The sequence below is a fragment of the Papaver somniferum genome, chromosome 6 (genome assembly GCF_003573695.1).
Source record: "Papaver somniferum cultivar HN1 chromosome 6, ASM357369v1, whole genome shotgun sequence".
Lineage (NCBI taxonomy): Eukaryota > Viridiplantae > Streptophyta > Magnoliopsida > Ranunculales > Papaveraceae > Papaver > Papaver somniferum.
In genome coordinates this window covers 6,662,140-6,677,805 of record NC_039363.1, presented here as the reverse complement: position 1 = coordinate 6,677,805, position 15,666 = coordinate 6,662,140, and the positions used below count along the sequence as shown (strand labels likewise).

Sequence of the window (15,666 nt, the reverse complement as noted above, 5' to 3'; positions counted from 1 at the left end):
AGTATTATTATCTCTAGTAGAAACATGGTTCTGGTAGGATGTTTTAATGGCTTCAATTAGCTTATGCGGTAATGGCACAATATTATCAAAGTTCACACTATTCCTGAACTTCCATATGGACAAAAGAATATAAGAAATTTTATCATGATTAACCTTAAAGAGACTATTGTTCATCCAGTAATTAAACCAGTTCAAAATATCCTAATTTCCATGAAATTTATAAATATCATTTCAAATCAAAAGCATCCCAGATTGTTTTAGAGAAAGCACAATTCACAAACAGATGTAATTCATCTTCAGTGGCATTAGAGTCACACATCAGACAATAAGGCTTAGCATCTTTGATATATCTAAACATTTTACAACCTAGAGCAAGAGCACGAGAAACCACTTTCCAACAGAATATATTTACTTTAGGTCTAATATTCAAATTCCAAATTTTCTTCCAAAATTTGGCTTCATCCTTATCAATATGTGATAGACACATTTTTGTGTCTAATTTGTTCTCAATGTCCGTATTGTTGGAACTCTATTTTTGTACTAATATTGTGTTTTTATGTATTTTTAGGAAATAAACGTTTTTGGAAAATTCGGCTCGAAAAGTTGATTTTGTCACCCGGAGGACAAGTGTTATTCGGACTCTCACTTTTGGATAAGGGGTAACCTAATTACTAAGGGGCACCCCCAGGTCACCCCAAGGCATCTGCTATTCGCACCCCAGTTCTGGTTAGGGGGGGACATCTTCTTCCCAAATTCAAAAACCAAAATTGGCGGGAAAAAATTGTTATCAACTGGCAGATTTAGGGTTGGAAATTTGCACGGGATTAAAGGAGACTCAACGACCCAAATTGATTGGGTTTGTTCCTAGGGCCTATATAGAGCTGGTATGGGTGTTGTATTCGGTCAAAATAGGTTAGATAACCGGTGGTAATCGAATCAGGGAAGATATTCTAAAATAAGAAAAATATTCTATTCTTGGAATTCTTGGATGGAAGAGACGTGCATGGGTTGATTTTATTGGCTGAAAACAATCCCTACAGCTCAAGGATGACGCGTGAGAAGAGATAAAACATGGAACAATCCGTAAGAAATCAAAGAATTAAAGAAAAAAATATCGGGAATATTTTCATTCACTGCCGAGTAATGGGAAGATTTTTGGATTAATGGAGGAGATTCAATGGTTAAATTACGTATAAATATGTTCCTAATGTGCTACAGAGAGGCCGTCGAGAGTCTGGGGGGCTGAGGAGAGCCAGAGAAGAAGAAATTCGAGTTTTCCCAAACTCGGTTTCTGATGCTGCTGATGAACACGAAGAACACGAAGAACGGACTCGCAGCAGCAGTCGTTTATAAACAGTGAAAGAGACTCACAAGCGTGGTAGTAGTTGTGGGTCTTAGGGATTCAGTAACAATAGCACCTCTTCTCTGTCGTTTATTTGGACGCCTTCTGTGGGTCGCAGAATCCTGTTTAATATTTTTTATTTATCTTTTCTCTTCATTGTAAAACACTTTTGAGCATCAATGAAATTCTTTGAGAGGTTTTCCAACATGATGAGCGACTAATTCCCTCGTAACCAAGGCAATGGAGGAAGCTATTCACGCAACATAAATGGGTAACTATTTCATTTAATTATATAATTCACCTAATCGCTGCTTTTGCAGAGTTTTAAATTATTTGAATGATTGTCTTAATTATTTGTTATTCAGTTTGATAGGTTATGCTTGGTTTAATCTCTTGATAATCTATGCTTAAGGTTTACAAATAATGTTTGAGAATCTGTATGATTGATAGTGAATTAAAGATAAAAGAGGAATTAAGAATTGAATAGAGTTTTGAAATATTTATCAATCAATTTTGCGAAATAGTGGAATTTAGTGTCTTGGTTACCTCTCGCACCCATTGTTAATATTTTTGTATATATATTTTTAAATCTAAAAATCCATAACCTTCACAAGTTCGAGATTGAACGATACCCCTTACCACTACAACTACAACCCACATTAAATCTTAAATCATTTTGGCGCCGCTGACGCGGATTTGTGCTTAGGTAGAATTTTTAGGTTTATTTATTTTTATTTTTTTATTATTTGTTCCTTTTTAGTTTGTCTTTTTGTCTTTGATTTACAGGTTCGAAGTGGAGCACTAAGGACTTGGAGAGGAAAAATCTTAAAGCGAAAAGCGAAAAGAGAAGAAAAAAGGACAATTTTAGGATTTAATTTTTAATTTTTAATTTTTTTAGAGTGTGTGAGGAAAACTGTAATTTTTTTTCTTATTTATTTTGGACTTTGGACTTTAAACAATTGGACTTTATTTTAACCCTACGAAAGGGTATTATTATTAAAAAAAAAAAAAAAATTATATAAACTGTGTGCAGGGAAGGACGACGATTACTATATCGTCTCGGCCCCTCGGGTTCGCACACGGCATAGGAGTCGTGGCCCGAGTCGACGACAACGGTTCATCGCCCGTCTGGTACGGGAGGTAAGTCCAATCGAAACACCCGCGAATCTCCTGCAAGCGGGTTACTGTCTGCCTTAAGGTGATAATTGTTTGAGGACAAACCGGACTGTCTTTATTTTCCTAGTAAAGGGCAAGGCCTGGCCTAAACAAGATAAGGGTTCAGATTTCATCACCGTTCTCTTCTTGCCCGCCTTAGGAAAACGAAACCGAACGCGAACCTAAGCTTTAAAATTTGGAGTATAACGAGACCGATAGGGTAACGAGCTTAATAGGAAACTCGTTCGAAAATTATTGGTTTCTCTTTAAGCACACTCCAAAGTTCATGATGGTTTCTGTGAGTTGAATGCGTGACTGCGCCGCCCTGTGATAGCGGTGAGGCCTTGGGTATCAAAGCTCCACTGAGCTTCCCTCGCCTCAATTCAACTTACTTTGACTCGGATTGATTCCAGAAGGGTTTGCTCAAATTTCAACGAATTCCCTTTCGAAAGATAGAAGCTGGTCTAGAAACAATCTAAGTAGAGCCATCATGCTTTTTGTTTGCTAGAAATCTTTAGGTTTGTTTTGGTGGAGTCGAGTCGGCCTTGTTTGTGATTGTGTAGAATTCCCTTGCAATTAAGAATGTCGAGCTGGTATGATAGAAGCAAATACAATGAATATCGACCCGAATTTGAATATGGACATCATCAGTTTTATTATCATAGTGGGAATAGTGATTGGGAACGCCAAAATTTTCAAGGTTATGGTTCATACCATGGTGAGCCCAATCACTATCCTCACAACCATCAGTCATACGAGAAAAATTCTGCTAATTCCTCTTTACTTGAGTCGACACGTAAGTTAGCTGAGACAACGCGTAAGTTCGCTGGAATGAATAACTTAGTTATGGACGAAAATAATGCAATGATTGAACTTTCTTTACCTGGTTTCCTAGATTACGTCAGGAATTCATGTGAGTCGGCCCAAAAGCTTTTTTTAGAGACCCAGAATAGAACTTCTCTAAAAGATCTAAATTTCCAAAATAGTGTTTCCAATTTTACCCTCGATGTAAATAGTGAATATTTGCCTAATTTATAGGACGAGGTTAGAATAAAAGACACTACTTATTTAGATAAGGTTCAATCATCTTCGTACTATGATGATGAGGATAGCAGTAATGAAGAATCTGAAATATGTAGGCATAGTGATCAGGAGTCTAGTAATCCAATTGAGCTGTATAGTGATTATATTATTTCTAGTTCAAATCCAAATAATTTTTATGATTATTCACCTATTCAAAAGGACGAGTATTTGATTAGGGATACCACCGTTTTAGACGATGTAGTTTTTCCTTTTGATTACGAAGCCGATAGTGGTTTAGAGGAACGGGTTCATTTCGAAAATGTTGTTTTAGAGTCTAGCGACTTAGAAACAATAGTCTTGGAAGAAGAAGATAGACCCGTAGAGATGAGTGAAGATGCACTACCTGATAATCACTTCCCTAGTGCCTTACCTTTAACTCTCAGAAAGTCCCCACACTTAGGACTTGATATATGTGCCTCGACCATTTTACAAGATTACCTTCGTACTCGTTTTCCAGAGCCTAATGATGTCCATGAAGGAGTTCAGTTATTAGAAACCCATCCTCTGGTTGATGAGGTTAGCTCAGACAATAATACCAAGATTGACTTTGTTTTCCCACAAAAAACTTTTCTACCAATTGTGGGAACATATAAATTTCAGATGTGTCAATTATTAAGTTTTGAGACTAAACCTAATTACTTTAGGAGATTAGGGTCGACACATCTGTTTAAGGAAGACCACCACTCTCTTTGTGGTCAGCTGTGTAAGTCAAATCTGATTGACTTTTAGGATCCCCATTTATTCAGGTTGTTATTATTTTTAATTGAGTTTTTCCAGACTTTTAAACCTGATCTGTTGGATCTTAGCTATGAGGAAGTGCATCCAATGAAAATTTTCTATCAAGATCCTTTCATAGAACCTGAACCTGAACCACAATGGGACATATGTATCTTAATCAGGAAACTAGATAAGGGTATGAAGTACATGTTCATTTTCTTGGCTTGTTGCAGATTCCTTTTACTTGTGATAGCTCTTTTCGGTTTCGATAACCCACAATTATTTCGGCTATTGCTATATGATTCGAGGTGATTAAACCTTTCTTAGTCTGGCTGAAGACTTTAAACTTAGCACTTCTTGGGAGGTAACCCAATCTCACGCAACACAGTAATATCCTTCCTTAACTCTTTTACTTCAAATAGTAACCGTTTCTCCTTGTTCATGTTTTTAATTTTATCTTTAGAACATTGAGGACAATGTTAGATTTAAGTTTGGGGGTATTGGGAGAAACTTTTTAGTTGCGTAATAAATAAACTCCAGAGCCTAGAAATTTATGCGTATTGAGGATGGCACTAACCAATCTAAGTGGATGGAAGCATTTTGGTTTTAGGAATTGAGGGACCAATCTGACTAGATGGAAACATCTAAAGAGTCTATTCATAATAGCACAGAGCTCAGGTGTTAGAAATAACATGATAGTTTCGCCATATCTCGTTGAGTCCTTTTCATTTCTGTTTCTATTTTATTTTATTTTTAAACTATGTTTCTCTAGGTGTTTAGGTGGGGCTCACGATTCAAGTTGTTACCACTGCTAGGGTAAAATAGAGTGACTGAGTATTGAAAAAAAAAAGTTATGAAAAAGAAAAAAAAATCAATATAGTCGACCAGACCATTTGACCAAACGGAATAAAATTCAATAAAGTCGACCACTGGAACCCTTGTATATGCCAGTTGTGTTGACCTGAGTTAGGATTATCGAACACTGGTTCCCTTGTATATGCCAGTGATTTGATATTAGTCAGACTATCTCAGTCATTTAGCATAGGTTTATTTTGGCAGTGGCCTTCAGACAGATATGAGAAACATCGTTCACCTAGTTAACATCAAAACCATCTATATTTTTCTATATCCATCTCTTTTTCTATCCATATGATTAGTCTGACTCCGAATATGATGTCCATCGTGAAACTATCTTAGTAGAGCTCTGTCACTTATATGAATTTTAGTATGCTTGAGTGCAAACTCGTATACAGCAATTGGAATTTCGCGTCAGGGTACTTCCTCCTGTAATTAATAAGTATGCCAACCAAGGAGGTTCTTTAGTGCTTTCCAAGGTTCTGCGTAGATAGCTAGGGTCTGGAGTATTGGTTTTTGTGGGTACACCTCTGATAAACCCACCCGAGATTAACTCGGTCACTTTTCAAGAATAAATTTTGCTCGAGGACTAGCAAATAATAAGTTTGGGGGTATTTGATAGACACATTTTTGTGTCTAATTTGTCCTCAATGTCCGTATTGTTGGAACTCTATTTTTGTACTAATATTGTGTTTTTATGTATTTTTAGGAAATAAACGTTTTTGGAAAATTCGGCTCGAAAAGTTGATTTTGTCACCCGGAGGACAAGTGTTATTCGGACTCTCGCTTTTGGATAAGGGGTAACCTAATTACTAAGGGGCACCCCCAGGTCACCCCAAGGCATCTGCTATTCGCACCCCAGTTCTGGTTAGGGGGGACATCTTCTTCCCAAATTCAAAAACCAAAATTGGCGGGAAAAAATTGTTATCAACTGGCAGATTTAGGGTTGGCAATTTGGACGGGATTAAAGGAGACTCAACGACCCAAATTGATTGGGTTTGTTCCTAGGGACTATATAGAGCTGTTATGGGTGTTGGATTCGGTCAAAATTGGTTAGATAACCGGTGGTAATCGAATCAGGGAAGATATTCTAAAATAAGAAAAATATTCTATTCTTGGAATTCTTGGATGGAAGAGACGTGCATGGGTTGATTTTATTGGCTGAAAACAATCCCTACAGCTCAAGGATGACGCGTGAGAAGAGATAAAACATGGAACAATCCATAAGAAATCAGAGAATTAAAGAAAAAAATATCGGGAATATTTTCATTCACTGCCGAGTAATGGGAAGATTTTTTGGATTAATGGAGGAGATTCAATGGTTAAATTACGTATAAATATGTTCCTAATGTGCTACAGAGAGTCTGTAGAGAGTCTGGGGGGCTGAGGAGAGCCAGAGAAGAAGAAATTCGAGTTTTCCCAAACTCGGTTTCTGCTGCTGCTACTGCTGCTGATGAACACGAAGAACGGACTCGCAGCAGCAGTCGTTTATGAACAGTGAAAGAGACTCACAAGCGTGGGTCGTAGGTGTGGGTCTTAGGGATTCAGTAACAATAGCACCTCTTCTCTGTCGTTTATTTTGGACGCCTTCTGTGGGTCGCAGAATCTTGTTTAATACTTTTTATTTATCTTTTCTCTTCATTGTAAAACACTTTTGAGCATCAATGAAATTCTTTGAGAGGTTTTCCAACATGATGAGCGACTAATTCCCTCGTAACCAAGGCAATGGAGGAAGCTATTCACGCAACATAAATGGGTAACTATTTCATTTAATTATATAATTCACCTAATCGCTGCTTTTGCAGAGTTTTAAATTATTTGAATGATTGTCTTAATTATTTGTTATTCAGTTTGATAGGTTATGCTTGGTTTAATCTCTTGATAATCTATGCTTAAGGTTTACAAATAATGTTTGAGAATCTGTATGATTGATAGTGAATTAAAGATAAAAGAGGAATTAAGAATTGAATAGAGTTTTGAAATATTTATCAATCAATTTTGCGTAATAGTGGAATTTAGTGTCTTGGTTACCTCTCGCACCCATTGTTAATATTTTTGTATATATATTTTTAAATCTAAAAATCCATAACCTTCACAAGTTCGAGTTTGAGCGATACCCCTTACCACTACAACTACAACCCACATTAAATCTTAAATCAATATGTAGTTTAGTAATAAAATTATAAGCAGACTTAGTAGTTAGTTCTCCGAACTTAGTAGAATTCCATCTAATCCTATCATGCATACTGAGGTTAGTGGAAATGGCATAAACATCATTATGAAAGGAAGAATGAATATACTTAGATATCATGTTAATGTCCTAGGTTCCATCTCTATTAATCAACTCGTTAACTGTTTTAGGCGTATTACTATCAGTAACAATAGGAATAAGAGGAACAGTTTGATTAGGCAACCATAGATCAGTCCAGATATTCGTGTCACTTCCATTATTGACCTTCCAAACACTATTTTCTTTACTAATTTCTAAATCTTTCCTAATGCTAGATCAAATCCAAGAACTTTTATATTTTCTAGCTTTTCTTAAAGGATTATTCTTTTTAAAATATTTATGCTTTAAAATTTTTGCCCACAATTGATCTTGGTTATGAATTAATCTCTAAGCCAGCTTTGTAATTAAAGCAAGATTATGTTTATGCGGGATTCTAATTCCCAAACCTCCTAAACGAATGTCTTTGGTGATACTAGGCCAAGCCTTAGGGTAATAACACTTGTTTTTATTCTTTTTCTGCCACCAGAAATCCCTTTGGACTTTATCTAAGCTATCAAGAGTTCTTTTTTTGGAAATAAAGACACTGCATTTGATGATTGGGGTAAGCACTAAGCACATTCTTAATAAGAATAGTACGACCAACATGATTAAATATCTTTCTAATCCAACCTTGAAGCGCAACATAGTACTTATTAAGTAAAGGTTCAAAGTTATTGGTTTTATTTCTATCAAAGAACAAAGGAGTTCCAAGATATTTATCATTCTTGGAAATTTTTCTAACCTTAAGGATTCTAGAAATTATCTTACAATATTATTATGAACTTTAGGAGAGAAATAGATCCCAGATTTTTGAAAGTTTATAACCTGGCCAGTCATTTCACCAAAGAGGTTAAGAGTGTTAAGTAAATTTTTTGCTTCATTCAGATTAGCTTTCGAAAAAAGGAAGCAATCATCCGTAAAGAACAAATGAGAGATATAACGGGCAGTTTTAGTGACTCTAATCCCAGAGACTAAATTGTTTTTCCAGGCTTTCAAAAGAAGCTATGAAATCACCTCCATACAAATAATAAACAGGTAGGGAGATAATGGATCTCCTTGTCTGAGACCCCCAGTAACAAGAAATTTTTCACAAGGCACTCCATTTAAAAGCACAGACAAAGAAGTTGTAGTAATACATTGCATTATAACCTGACACCAATCATTACGGAAACCAAAAGAAAGAAGGGTTTGCTTTAGGAAGTCCTATTCAATTCTATCAAGCGCTTTAGAAAGGTCTATTTTTAGAGTCATGTTTCCATTTTTCTTTTTCGAGGTTTTCATAGAATGCAGAATTTCATGTGCTACAATAATGTTGTCAGTTATTTGACGGCCAGGAATGAAAGCAAATTTGTTTTGAGAAATAAGTTTAGAGAGTAATGGCTTTGGTCTATTAGTTAAATTTTTTGAGATTATTTTATACGTTGTATTACTAAGGATGATAGGTCGAAAGTCGCTAGGAGTAGAGGAGTTTTGGACTTTAGGAATCAAAGTTATATAGGTGTAATTCAGTTCTTTTAGCAAATACTTCTTCTTGAAAAAATCTTGAACAGGATTAATGATATCAGTCTTGACAATATCCCAGTGTTCTTTAAAAAACCCTGGTCAGAGCCCCATAGATTCATATTAAAGAGAGTATTCTTAATTTCAGTTTCATCTGGAATCTTGGTGAGCATAATATTATCATTATCATTAATGCAGGGATTAATCAGAGAACTAAGTAGTTCAAGATGTTTGGCTTTACAAGAAGTACTTATGGTTTTAAAGTGCTTTATCAACATATTATGAATTTGCAAACTATCCTTAATCCACAGGCCAGTGTCATCCCTAAGAGTGTGAATATGATTAACACGTCTCCTATTATTAGCAGTCTGGTGAAAAAAGGTAGTGTTTCTATCAAAAAATTTGATGAATTTATCTTTAGAGATATGATTCCAATAATCATACTCTCTATTATACCAGATATCCAGATTATTCTGGGTATCCTTAATTTCAAGGATAGGCCGAGGGCTAATGGAGTGAAGAAACTCTATTTTATTATTAATCTTCTCAATGTTCTGAAAGATGTTTCCAAAGACATTTTTGTTCCAATTCGAAAGCGTATAAGAAAGATTTTTAAGATTTTTTTGAATTTTTTAAGCAAAGGAACCATTAATATTACAGTTCCAGTTTTTAGCAACTATGTCTTTGAAACCTTTATGACTGAGCCAATTTCTGATAATTTTAAAGGGTTTTTGAGTTAAATTTTTCATTGGTTTACATGTTAAAAGAATTGGCGTATGATCAGAACATACTCTAGGCAAATGAGTAACAATGGCATCAAGAAACATAATAGACTAACAAGAAGAAGAAAGCACTCTATCAATACGTTCTTTTATATTCTCATGTCCTTCCCTATTATTAGACCAAGTAAAAGGAACCCTTGATATCTAAGGTCCATTAAGCTTAAAGATTGAATGTTCTCATGAATAAGCTTATTAACATGAGCATTATTGTTATTGCCACCCTGTTTGTCATTTACATGCAAAATAAAGTTTAGATTCCCTATTGTAATCCATGGAAGGCTAGGATTCATTTTATAAAAATGCTTAATTTTATCCCACTGAAGCTTTTTTCCTATGTCATTCATAGAGCCATGCATGCATATAACATTCCAGATATTATTGAAACAATCATTGATTTCAAAAAGAACAAATGTCAAAGAATTCAGCAATTTATTTAACTTTGATATTATTCTTCCATGCTATTAAAAACCCACCAGAAAGACCTATCCTAGAGACAATAAACCAATCATAGAACTTTAAATTTCTAGCAAGGATATTCATACTGTCTTTGGTAGCTTTAGTTTCTGCTAAGAAGATGAAATCAGGATTATGCTTCTTAAGTAAATATTTTAAGTGATTTTTAGTGAGGGATTTTCCAATCCTCTGCACATTCCATGATAGTAATTTCGTTTTAAAAATGTAGAATAAGATCAGTAAATAGTAGTAAAATCTAATATAGGTCACAGACAGCAAAGCAAGGATCAACACTAAAGTAAGAATTATTTTAAAACTAGAGCTCAATGAGTCAAAAAAATCAGTCTTAAGTAACTTATAATCATTTAAAGCAAAAAAAGTAAAAGGATTTTTAGTTTCGAAAGGAACCTGATTAGCATGTGGAACATGGATCACTGCATCCACAGAAGAAGCAACATCATCATGGGTATTTCCTTGTCTAGAAGCATAAGAGTCTTCATCAACCATAATCAAAACTCTATTTGAGGATTCACCTATTTCCAATTCTCTTATCATTTTGTCCCTCGAAACCTCTTCTGCAAAATCATTCAGAGCCATAAATATTTCTCTAGAATAGTATCCATATCCATATTGTCAGAAACCATATCTTCACCTCTTTTTCTCTTGTTTGCTCTTTGATCAGTCCAGTTCAGTTTAGATGAAAAAACATCTTGAACAACACCCTGATGGTTAGTATTACTATCCACTTCTTCCACTCGTTCTGCATCAAGACCCACATTTTCCTGCCTGTCACTAACATTTTCAGCAGCTTCAGCTTCACCAATTATCTCATTCTCACCATTCTCCTCTCCTTGAATTTCAACTGCATTATTTGGCTGGACTTGGACACCATTATTAGCAATACCCTCTTCTTCTGGTTCTCCATTATTCACTTGATCATCAAAAGGGTCCACACCTTGAAGATTTAAGACTGGAACAACTATCCATGCCATGTTGGCAATAAGACCACAGTTATTCTCATTATGGTTAAAAACATAGCAGCATCTACATGTGGCAGATGGAAATCCCAGATAGAAAATAGCAACCCTGACTATTTCACCATCTTCAAGTGTAATTTGAACTCTTCTAACTAGAGGTAAGTTAACATCAACCCTTACCTTAGCCTTCACAACTCCAGTATAATCTCTATTGTAGATAGTGATGGGTTCTCCAGCTTGAGAAGCAATCATTTGAGATATGTTATCTCTATCCATATCAGCTCTCAACCTAAACTCGATGAAGAAGACCTCAAATTGGAAAATTACATTTTGCACATTCATATTGAATTGCCAAGGCAGTAGAACAAGTAGATGACCACCAACTGAGTGGGGTCTTCCTCTAAGAACCTTTTGGAAAACTTCTCTTGATAGTATGCGAAAGATAAACACATTTCTTCTATTGGTAGAAATAATGATGACTTCCCTTTGTGCTCCCCATCTTTGTCTAACAGCAAAACTAATAGCAGTTCTTGTTACAATTGCTTCTCTGCATACATATCCAATAAGAGCAAAAGACTCAACATGATTTTCTTTTCCTTGAAGATTAACATGCTTAGTATTCTTGTTTGAAATTTTACAGTTTCTTTGCAGATTCTTTGACAGATTGTTAATATTTGAGGATGAAGAGGCCATTGAATATAAAACGGCAAAAAAAAGATTCAGCTTTAGAACTTTGCTGATAACTTTTATGCATGTGAATTGAAGTATAGCTTTTTGGTTCTTTTTGCAAGTCACTACAGGTTTAAACTTTGTGGAGGAAGGAACCAGCGCAAGGTATTTAGAAGATATAATCCTGATGAAGAATATAAAACTAACAATTCGCCAAGTGTTCTTCATGCTACAGACTTGTGACTAAAGTAATTGTAGTCAAAAACTTGGAGAAAAATTTGTATTTCAGCGCTCTTTGAGAGACAATAGAGAGCCAAAAGATGGTAATGATTGCTTAGAAGAGTGTTGGTTTGTAATTACTTGCACATCCAGGCGATGTAAACGAATTTGATTACAGTTGTGGAGTTCAAAATCTTTAATAAATCAAACCCAAATCTTCTTGATAACGGACAGAAGCAAGCTCTTCTTAGTCACAAGGAACCCCCCCCCCCCCCCCCCCCCCCCCCCCCCCCCCCCCGCAATGCCTAAATGCCTAAACTGCTTCCGCATAAACCCTATTCCTCTCAATCAGGTTTGGAAAGGAGAGAAGGGATGAAATCTGCAAGAGAATAAAGAATAATTTGCAGTTAAATTAATCAGGGTTAAACATAAAAGCATAGACTAGATGATAGGCTTTTCAGAGAAAAGAAATAAATCGAAAACTTTTAGGATTTGTAGGCTTTACAGAGAGGCATGAAAAAAGAAGATAAAGAGTAAGAAAATAACAAATTAAACAAGACAAACGGCGGAGAATTCAAAGAGGATCTAAAACATGTTTGTGCAGGGGATCGAGAAAGAGGAATCAATCAAAAATTTTGTGAATCGGTTTTGCTGAGTTTTCGCCTGAGTCCTCGCCCGATCCTCAAAGCACTTGACTTGAAAGGTGATAGCACTTTTATTAAAGCCCAATGCTAAGTCCATTGGACTTATGATACCAAAAAAAAAACCCATGATTAACCTCGATTAATCAATCGAGACCGTTACATCACAATCTCATTTTCTCTCCCGTCTTGGGGAAATCGTCCACTTTCATATCTCTTTCTCTCTAGAAAAAACCCAGAGAGCCCGAGGAAGTGAGTCCAGAGAAGAAGATACTTAGGTTGTTTAGAACGATGGCAATGTGGAATCGACCTCGATTAGTTGTTTTCAGATCTTCTTCAGATCCTACAAACAAGATGCCGCCGCCATCATCCGATTATAGGTTTGCACTTTTGGATACTGTATGTAGTAGCTGAAAATGTTGTTTTACTGCTTATGAATTAATTTTTCTCAGCTATTGAATTGGGATTTAATCAAAATGAGAATGTTATTAAGATTTTTGTTTATCGGTTTTTCTTCATTGGTCAATCAATTAATCGGTTATCTGTTCAGTCTGTTCTGATACATAATCTAGTCGATATTTGAATTTGCGGAAACACAAAGTTTAATTACCTTGTGCCTTACAAGAAATGGTTTGCTAAATATGTGTTTCGTTTTAGAAGAAGACGAAGAACCTGTGTTCCTTCTATTGTTTTTTGGTAGTGCAATTTGTAGTGTTAATTTAATCATAATTCACCAGGCAATAGTATCAAATTGGTTCCTTTTAGATAGCACTAATAATAGGTATTCATAGGTAAGAAAGTTTCTATTGACACTTTGATTTGCTAGAGATGGTTAAAAGAAGAAATTGTAAACTGGTTTTTGGTCCCACTCATTATCCCTTTTGAGCGGTTTTGAGCTTGTTAGTTTTTTAATCTTTTACGTCTGTTGTGAAATCTATCTCCATGTAAGTTGAAGATTCACTGTACCTATAATTTTCAACTTTTTCCGCAGAATTTCAAGTCAGATGCGGTGTTTGGCTTCAACTATTTCAACCTCGTTTTCTCAAAGATCCAATACATGCGCTATTTGCAGCAGGTTCATCTACAACTCAGCATCCCCATCGGCGAAGAAGATTTGTTGTTAGAGCTGATAGTGTGAGTATGAATGTACTTTTTATTCTTTCTTTCTGTGTGTAACAAAATTTTATTGGATGTCGTCTCAGACTTTAAAGTAGAAGTGTAATTTTCCCTGATTGCTTAGGAAAAATTATTGGGATTACGTAAGTAGTGTTAGTTGAATTAATAATTTGAAGTAGTAGTTTAGGTTGGTGGGACGGTGGTAAAATCTCTAAAGCATGTGATTGCATTATCTCAAATGCAGTGCTGCAGCTGGTTTTGTTCCTCCATCTGATTTAACCCTTAGTCTCAGATAGTTCTCCCATAGAAGAGTGATTCGTTATGTCGTTCTGTGTCAAAAATGATAGACTTTTATTTGGCTATTTACTGGATTACTATTCTGTTCTTGGAGTATCAAAAAATGCTAGCAAGGAAGACATAAAGAGTGGTAAGCACACTACCTTATTACATTTGTGCGTAGAGATGTTAAAATATCTCCATTAGTTTCTCCTCTATGAACACTTACTATCTGTTCAGGGCCCTAAGCATCTTTTGTAATTTGACTAAAATATTGATTGTACCGAGTCTTTTTGCAACAAGTTCCCTGACATACCTTGTTAACTTTATTATGCATACTACACCTATCCTCCTTCAAATTTTTATTATCAAATGTTCGCCGTTGCTCTCTAGTGTTTATTGTTTATGTTACCTATCAGAGCAAGCTACAATACATGCTGAAATTCGCCTAGTTGTTTAGGTTTGTTGTGATCTAGGGTTGTAGGATATTAGAGGACTCGTCGCCCAAGATATACTGTCTTAAGCACTTCATAGTAGAATGCTAGATGGGAATTAGAATATAATCGTGGAGAGCTTTCACACAAGACTAAAACGGTTTCTAAAGGTTAGATTCTGCTTTAGTATTTTGTTTATGGTGGATATGCAATGGAACTTATCTACAAATTTTCACTAAAACCTTGATTCAAAATGGTTGATCTGTCGTCTTGAAATCTTTGCTGATTTGAATTTGCTGTCTAGGATCACAAATGGGAGATAAAACTAATGTAGTTACTGGTCTAAAGAGTGTGGTTAGATCCCAAGGTCATAGCTGCCTTGTTCGTGTCATAATCCACAACATGTGTACCATTTTATTCCAAAGAAGTTCTCTTTAATAGCTCTCATTTCATCCCTCTTTCTCTCTAGAACAAACCTAGAGCGACTGAGTAAGTGAGTGCAGACAGAAGCAGAAGAAGAAAAAATAGTCTGGTTAAGATCTCCAGCTATTGGTTCATAAGCAATAAATCACCATTTTCAGCTATTAGTTATTCCGCACAGTATATTTTGCAGTTTGGATACCGTACATATTAACTAATATCTGAAATTGGTTTCTTATTTTATTGCTTATGAATTTTGCTCGGCTATTGATTTCTGATTAATCAAATGGCGAGATATTTGTTATTGGTAAATAGATTCAATGGTTATTTGTTCGGTCTGTTCTGATACATAATCTAGTCGATGTTTGAATTAAACAAAGTGTCATTATCTCGTGCCTTGAAGAAATGGCTTGGTGTTCTGTTTTTGTGGTTTTGATGCTATGACTGTAGCTATTTGGTAGTGCAGTTAAGTGTGTTAAGTTAATTGTAGTTGATGATAATATAAATTCAACATCAATTGTGGAAATGCCTAAGGGGCTGGCCTATAAAATGCTATCGGAGAGTATGTGCTCTTTATTTTGTTACATGAGTAATCAGTTGTACACTATAATCTGAGATACTTCTCCTACAAAAGAGTGATTCATTATGTCATCTAGTGACAAAAGCGACAGACTGTTTTATTTGACTATATACAGGGAAGTACCAAAAAGTGCCAACAATGCAGACATAAAGAGTGATCTGCACACAATATCTTGATA

At 35.4% G+C, this 15,666-nt stretch overlaps 1 protein-coding gene across 1 annotated transcript in view; it reads left to right on the top strand.

The window, feature by feature from the left end:
- The first annotated feature begins 12,842 nt into the window (after positions 1-12,842).
- The window catches only part of LOC113286811, a 75,556-nt gene continuing 72,732 nt past the window's right edge, over positions 12,843-15,666 (top strand). Inside the window, exons 1-2 of the transcript XR_003329523.1 lie at positions 12,843-13,042; positions 13,654-13,796. The gene's annotated coding sequence lies outside the window, so the exon portion shown is untranslated. The remainder of the gene's footprint in view (positions 13,043-13,653; positions 13,797-15,666) is intronic.